The 8,309-nt window shown below is 35.6% G+C and overlaps 1 pseudogene; it reads right to left on the bottom strand.

Moving 5' to 3' along the window:
• Nucleotides 1–4,991: 4,991 nt before the first annotated feature.
• On the bottom strand, nucleotides 4,992–5,928 carry LOC110199512 (olfactory receptor 4C12-like; annotated as a pseudogene).
• Between the last annotated feature and the right edge of the window lie 2,381 nt (nucleotides 5,929–8,309).

Here is an 8,309-nt window from a genome sequence, read left to right as displayed (position 1 = left end):
AGCCCTTTACAGGGACACCATCCACCTTTAGTGGCCATCTCATTCACCAACTTGCACTTGTGGCTCCAAGAAACCAAAGTATTTGCAGTGGCCACATCCTGGTAAACCATTTTGGCATATGGGCTAAACCAGATTGAAGGTAACCAACAGGCTTCAAACCTGTTAGTGAGTTAGGGGAAAGTGAAGGCTTTCCCTGGTTGAATGGACAGATATAGACTGGTCGGGCATCAAAGACACCAAGATCATCCACTTCATCCTGGGCCATCACCACCATTTTTGTTCTGCTATTGGACTTTGATGATTCAGGAAGAGACAATGAAGCTGACAATTTTGTTGTCATATCATCCATACCCATATTATCTGGATGAAGAAATATGTTTATTTAGGAATAAGAGGAATAAAATTTTAAAATTCTGAAATTTCATCTCCTACTGATGATACTGAAATGCCTTATTATTGTTTTTGATCCAAGCCTGCGATTTCAAATCAACAATTTTTCTATAGCGTATATTCTCAAATACTTTTCCAAGGAATTGAGAGATTAAATGACTTATCCAAGGTAATAAACCATACGTATCAGAGACCAGATTTTAATTCAGGTCTTCCTTTCTATCCACTACATTATGTTAGCTCATAGGAATAAAAAAAAAAGTGGAAATAATTAATCATGGAAAGGCTGCACAAAAAAAAAAAAAGTCATACTAGGAAGTAGACTGTTATTGGATCTGTGAAATGTTTGGCAAATTTTGAGGGGAACATTGGAACTTTGTTAAAAGAATAATGAAACTATTGCTACTATCTTCCCCAGTGACTCAACTATTAATCTTGTGAAGAAGTTAAAGAAAGAGATTTTTCAGAATTTTCTTGCATGTGCTGAAGCCACAGCTAAGTAAGATCCAAGAAAGTTCTAGCCACCACTTCCCCGGGCATGGTCAAATGATTCCACATCAGAAAGTGATAGGTAACTAAATTGTGCAATGGAAAAAGCACTATACCTAGAGTCAGAAAGACCTGAGTTCAAATCCAACATCAGACACTACTTAGCTTTGTGTGACTTTGGGCATGTCATTTAACCTCGATTGTTCTAAGTTTTCTCAATTGTAAAATGGAGATAATAATAGCAGAGATGGAAAAAGAGTGTTCTGAAGATCAAATGAGATACTCTTTATAAAGTGTTTGATACATTGCAGGCACTATATACATGCAATAATATTAATAATTAATGCTAATACTACTGCTAATAACAAAATCTTCCTTTCTTCCTTCCTTCTCTCCCTCCCTCCTTCCTTCCTTCTTTTCTTACTTCCTGCTTTCCTTCATTTCTCTTCCCAATGCCTAAGTGCATAAATGGTTTTTAATAACTGGCTGTTGACTGAAAAAATTTCTATCTTACTTATGCCTAGTTTTTTTTTTTTTATTGAAGTCTCATATTAGCAAAGAATATGTTGGTTTGGTTTGTCAGATTTTGTCAGGTTGCTCAATGGATTTACTATTTTTTATTCCACTATAATAAAGATATAATGATAAACTTCAATTGTCTTGAAGGAGGTGTTTTGCTTACACTCAGCATGAGTACTGCATTTTTTTTCCTTCTTACCTTTGGGTACTTGGTGAGATCGAATTGCTTTCCAGAGAAAATCTGTGAACGATCATGTCTTTTAGTATATATAATGTATTTTGTTTCTAATTTTATTATAAAGGGTGTTGGTGTGACAACACTGGCCTGAATGAATAAGGTATTCAAGGGAAGGGCCAATGTTGTCCAACCATCTCAAATGTAATTGCTGCTTTTAAGCCCCAAATACCTGGGTCACTTATAGAACCACCTACAACCTGAGCTGCTCTCACAAGGAATCAAGGTGTAGACACAAAGGTGGACTGCATTAGGAAACAACCATACCATACAAAGGAAAAAAAATAGGTCAAAGAGAGTAGAAGCTGGGGTGAGCAGATAACATGGAATTGTCAGCACAGATGCTTTGATAAGAATATCAATAGGCTCTTGCATCACAGCACCATCTGGACAGATATTGGTTGGTCAAATTGAAAAGCTAACTAATCTAAGGTGGAGACTCTATTCTTCCTTTTCCTCACTTATCTTCCTCAAGCAAAACATGTATCTGTTTCAAAGATCTCTCTTCTTTGTGGCAAGGTATTTTGATTTTGTGTTTATTTAGTCTAATGTTAAGTTATAACTCTTTATATATATATATATATATATATATATATATATGCATATATATACACATATATGTGTATATATGTGTGTGTATATAGATGTATGTATGTATAATATATAATATATTTTATATATTATATATTATACATACATACATACATACATATATATATATATATATATATATATTAGGTACTTCATTTACTCAGAGAAAGATGAGATCAAAGCATGCTTATGGGAGAATTAAGGAAAAGCTCTGTCTACAAAAGGATGGGTGCCAAAGAGAAAAAATATCTATGTCTTATCTTTAGCCAAACAACTCCTACCCTCAACTACTCTTAAATATAGATAAGGAAACTAGAGATCAGAGATGTTATATTACTTGTCCCAAAGTACAAACGAAAGGGGAAGAACTCGGTCTTTAATCTAAGTCTTCTGATGCAATATCTTCTTAGAGTGTATTTGAGAAACTGTATAAGACTTGACAATTGCCCCACCATTAGCCCTGGGAAAACAAAATTAACAAAACATTTCTTTAGTACCAACATTTCTGGGAGATATATATCTCCCAGAAATATTTTATTTGTATATATGCAAACATACTACTTCTATATAATATATTTATGTATTTTATATATAAATATTATATAATGTAATATATTTTGCATATTATATACAAGAATGTATTATATTATATATAATATGCTATACATATAGTCCAAAAATATTGGCATTAATATATATACATATATATATATATGCATTAAATATCGGTACTATACATCTATACAGATATATCATGAAATAAATACATGCAAGAAAAGGAGGCAGTTAGCATATGAATTGAGAAGAAAGACTCCTTAATGAACAAACAATTTACTGCATGGTTGTCAAGATCATTTTAAAGGTACTAGAGGTAGTTTCCTTGTACAATAAATAAGTAGATCTTGCCCAAGTTTGGGGTTAATAGGATAATATGGATAAAATTTTCACAGCATGATGAGGAACAGATGAGTTATAATCTCTATCATTGCAAGGATTACCCATATTAGTAATATGACAGTTCTATTAAGAACTAAAATCTTTCTTCTTCTTAAGCTATGTCTATATTTCAATGGTACTGTCAATATTGATCACACCTAGACCCCTCTTTTGCAACCATACAAGAATATCAATATAATTGTTTCTTGGTAGTAAGTTATTTTCCTCAAAACACATTTTTTTTCCAAATTCTTAAATTTGAAATTTAAATTAATTTTTAAATGAACTTTGAATCAGAAAGTCCTGAGTTCAAATACTTTCATATGTTTTCTTACTAACTGTATATCTCCAGGCAAGGCATTTATCTCTGTCTCAGTACCCTCATTTGTAAAAGTAATAGATTGTTATTAAAGTCTCTTCCATTTCTAAATCTAAGATCCTGTTTTCTGCAGCCATTACATCTAAATAATTTATATCTTTCTCCATTAAAAAAAAGTCTCATAGGTTGGCTCATATTCAAAATCTTTGAAAATGTTAACATGTGAGTGATGGGGTGCTTGGGTGTTTGTGTTTGGACCTTTGGACCCCAATTTCTCCCTAGACTCAGAAACACTATCCCTGATAGTTTCTCCCCAGCCCAAGGACACTGTGCCAGCAGTTACTTATGAGTGGGCCCCAGCAAGACCCTTATGTCTCTCCTTGGTGCAGTTACAAACAGTACCTGAAGGAATTATTAGTTTGAACTGGCTTTGCACTGGGTCATAAAGACATTCTTACCTACTACTATACTATACTACTGCCCTACCTCATTATTTACATCTGAGACTCCTCATTAACTGTATTCTAGACTTAATACATATGTATACTCCCTACATCTATCTTGTCAAACAAGACATAGATTGGTGGCAGACTGGACAACTCTCAGTTACCCTGAACTCTAGTTGACTTAGTGACATAGCAGGCCTAAAACCACACCTCCATGTGGCCTCCCCTTGTGGGCTTTTCCCAGTGAACTCCAGGTAAAACGCCTGTGTACTAGGTACCAGAAGTGCATGTTCTTTTAAGAACTGACCACTCCTTAACCACTCCCTAATTCCACCCTGTATCACCTAGTTAGCATATTTAGAACATGTTTTATGTATTTTATCCTATATAAACTTTACCTATAGCACTCCAAGATTGCAGGATCCTTAAGAGTCCTTGCCCACTGAAAAGCGTAACGATAAACTTTTTGCCACCTTGACTTAAAGAATGCTTGAGTCTGTGAATTCATTCCAGATGACCCCATCATGTACTCCAGTCTTCGAGGGGTCACAACCTCTCAACCTCTCATACCGCAACATGAGCATGGTGTTACTAAGAATAATTTACTGAAGGGTCACCTCATTTTGTAGTCATATACCTTAAATTTAGGAAGTGCAGACATTGTGACAATCTCTAGCACTTAAACAAAAATAAAAGTATCCAAATGATTATCATCTATCATTTGCCAGGATTCTTTTTTTGTTTCTTTGTTTCTTTTGTTTTTCATTGAGGAGGGAAAACAAAGAGCAAATTTGGGCACCTGCATATGTTCATGAACTACTAGCCAAGGTAATTAGAATGACTAAATTTGCATCACATTCTCCTCCATTCTGTTCTACTCATTTACTAGGACACAAATATTTGAGTTCATAATGAGAATTGATAGATGAATGGATAGTATGACTGGATATTTGGAAGAAAGGAGAATCTACATTTCTACCTTATTCAGATTCCTCATTTTTCCCCTATATGTATATTTAACTAATGAGTTAGTATAAATCCTGCAAGTCTTTGGAAATTAATGATATCATTTACACGTGGGGCATTTATGTCCTGAAGCCACTTTTCTACTCCATAATTTTCTCATGGCATTTTTCACCTCTGAATTACAGTGTAGATAAAGGGGTTTAACATTGGGGTGATAAGAGTATACAATACTGTTACAGCTTTATCTGCTGGGAAGTTGGCAGATACAGATACATGAAAATACAGGGAACGAAGAACAAGAAGACCACAGTGATGTGGGAGATGCAAGTGCAGAGGGCCTTGCGTCTCCCTGGAAAGCTATAACTTTTCAGAGAATTCAGTATGACAACATATGATGTCATTAAAACAATAAAACTGATCATAGAAATTAAGCCTCCATTAGCAGCAACTAGTAGCCCAATGGAAACAGTGTCTGCGCATGCAAGCTGGATCAAGGCAATAATGTCACACGTAAAGTGTTCTATGACATTGGTCCCACAGAAAGGAAGCCAGAATGTGGTTAGAATCTGTCCCATTGAGTGCAGGATACCCACAGTCCAGGCTAAACCCACCAAGTTACAGCAAAGGCGGTGGTTCATTATTGTTGTGTAATGCAGGGGCTGGCAGATGGCCACATACCTGTCAAAGGCCATTACTATGAGGAGGACAATCTCAGAGGCACCAAGAGAAATGTTCCACAAACACCTGTGTCATGCATCCATTGAAGGAAATTGTTTTATTCTCACAGAGCAAATCAGCAAGCATCCTGGGGACAATTGAAGTTGAGTAGCATGCATCTATTAAAGACAAGAAGGTGAGGAAGAAGTACATTGGGGAGCACAGAGTTTGGCTGGAAGTCATAGAGATCACAATGAGTACATTATCCACCACAGTGACAATGTAGGTGATTAAAAATAAAACAAAGAGGGTATTTTGAAAATCAGGGCTGCTCTTAAGACCTAGTAGAATGATTCGGTAACATTATTCCTATTTTCCATCTGATGTTCATAAAGATTCTGAGCTCAACAGAAATGCCAGAATCCTTTGAAAATATAGATGTTTATGAATGTAGACCCATTCTGATTAACACACATATTCCAGCTGTTGCAGCACATTGCTTTGTATAGTATGTCTTTAAAGTAATGGAGAAGACTTATTATTTGTGTAAAATTAATCACACATATTAACAGGCATCAATAATTATCTGAACACGTAGTAAGAGCTAAACTGAAAATTATAAAATACATAGAGTAAAAAGGGAGGGTTTCCCACTTTTGATTTTGTAAAAAATGCCATGGAAATTTGTACATTTTTATGAAAATTTTATAGTTCACAATTCGCAGGTGCCCCTACCTTCTTTTTTCAGGAAGATCTGAGTTCAAATCTTGCCTAAGAGACTTATTGTGTATCCTTAGGCTTGTTATTTAATCCCTGTTTGCCTCATTTTTAAAAAAAGGGTAATAATAAGACTTCCGGCCAGGGTCTTCTAATATGAGATAATATCTGTGTAGCTCTTTGCAAGCCATAGAGCATTATATAAATGCGAGTTTGTTATTATTATTATTATTATTTCATAAGGAAATAATATAAAATTTTCAATGGAATTGAAGATTAAAATAGAATTGACTTTATAAAATAAAAAAGCATATTAAGGTTTGCTGGATCACATTTATTATGTACATTAAAGGATCTCAATGGCAACTTTATTTAGGAGCATTCATTCATATGGTAATATGGCTGCTCAATTTAAGACATCTTGCCTTGGGTTCTTTGAATCACTTTGGTACAAGACTAGAACGCCAGGCTGGCTGCAGGTTTTATTTATGAGTTATTCCCCACTAACTCCTGATTGCTCTGCAGTCAAATAAAAATGAAGATACAGACAAATGACTTGATAAACTATTGCCATCCAATTCAACCATAGGTACTTACACACAGATAACAACACAACCAATGGACTAATGGAAGAATTGTGTTGAGTTAAGAGTTTGGTCGGTTGTGGGGACAAAGAGGATGTTTGAATGAATTCAGAGGTTGGTTGTTTTCCTTTCTTTTCTTTTTAGCTAGGCAATGGGGTTAAGTGACTTGCCCAGGGTCACACAGCTAGTAAGTGTTATGTGTCTGAGGCCGGATTTGAACTCAGGTCCTCCTGAATCCAGTGCCAGTGCTCTATCCACTGCGCCACCTAGCTGCCCCCTTTTTCCTTTCTTTTTAATCCTGCGGGAGTACTCAATTTGTATAATCAGCAGGACAAAATCTCAAGCATCCATTTTCATCCTCCTTCAGTAGAATCAACAAAGGTAAAAATCACTGGCTTCTTGCTCAAGTCTGAATGTACACCACAAAGTCATTTGTTGAAAAACCAAGAATCCATTCATTTCCATGATTACTTGAATTATTGGTCAGGAAGTTATAGATGAATATTCTTCTCACTGAACTGAGGGTGGATGAATTGATGGGGAAGGAAGCAATTGAGATGAATTGGACATTTAGATGTTGTTAGACTTAAACTATAAAAGTTTAACTCCTGCCTTGGCTATATCTTATCTATGGAACCTTCAGCAAGTCATTTAACCTCTCTGTACCTCAGTTTCACCAACTGTAAAAAATAGTTAGACCATCCAAGAACACTAAGGTCTCTTATAGCTCCAAATCAACCATCTGATGGCTACTTGTTCTGTAACTGCAGAGGTATGTAGCTTGCCACTCAAGAAAGCTAAAATGACTTGTCCCAGAATTTATAGCTATCGTTTGGTGGACTTGTGATTTGATTTTTTTTTCTAACTCCTATTTTAATGTCCTTTCTACTACACAATGCTGAAGAACAGAGATAACACGGAAAAAAGCTAAGCTATGAATCAAAATGTTTTTATTCAGTGGTTGTGGCCGGTTGGATATATGGAGTTCAGGATGGGACTAAAGGTGAATAATCATATGTGATGTAAAAACCACACTGACTCCTAGGAGCTAGAAAAATTAAACTTGAAAAAGACCAAACTCCTTAAATAAACACATTATTTCTCACATAGACCAAATAGGCAGTTTGATTCTGGCTGTATCTATGAACAAACGTGCTGACACATGTCCAGGCCAGTTATCACGAGTTTATCAAGAAACTAAAATGACCTAAGTTTGAGAGGGTCAGAAAAAAAATTTGACAATGTGTGATGGCAGTGATGGCTTAATCCCAATAAAATAGATGAAGCCAGTTACTGTGTAAACATAGCCTAAGTCTTGAGGCAATGTAATTAGCCTCTCTGACATAGAAGTCTCACCTATGAGGCCTTTGGACTGGGATTCAATCTCAAGTATCCAGACAGCTGGTGTAGGATGGTCCAATGAGAAGAGAAAGTACTTCCAGGAAAGTTCTGACTGGCTC

Source organism: Phascolarctos cinereus, unplaced genomic scaffold (assembly GCF_003287225.1).
Source record: "Phascolarctos cinereus isolate Bilbo 61053 unplaced genomic scaffold, phaCin_HiC Scaffold_9;HRSCAF=440, whole genome shotgun sequence".
In the NCBI taxonomy this organism is placed as follows: Eukaryota; Metazoa; Chordata; class Mammalia; order Diprotodontia; family Phascolarctidae; genus Phascolarctos; species Phascolarctos cinereus.
This window is presented reverse-complemented; position numbering and strand designations above follow the sequence as displayed.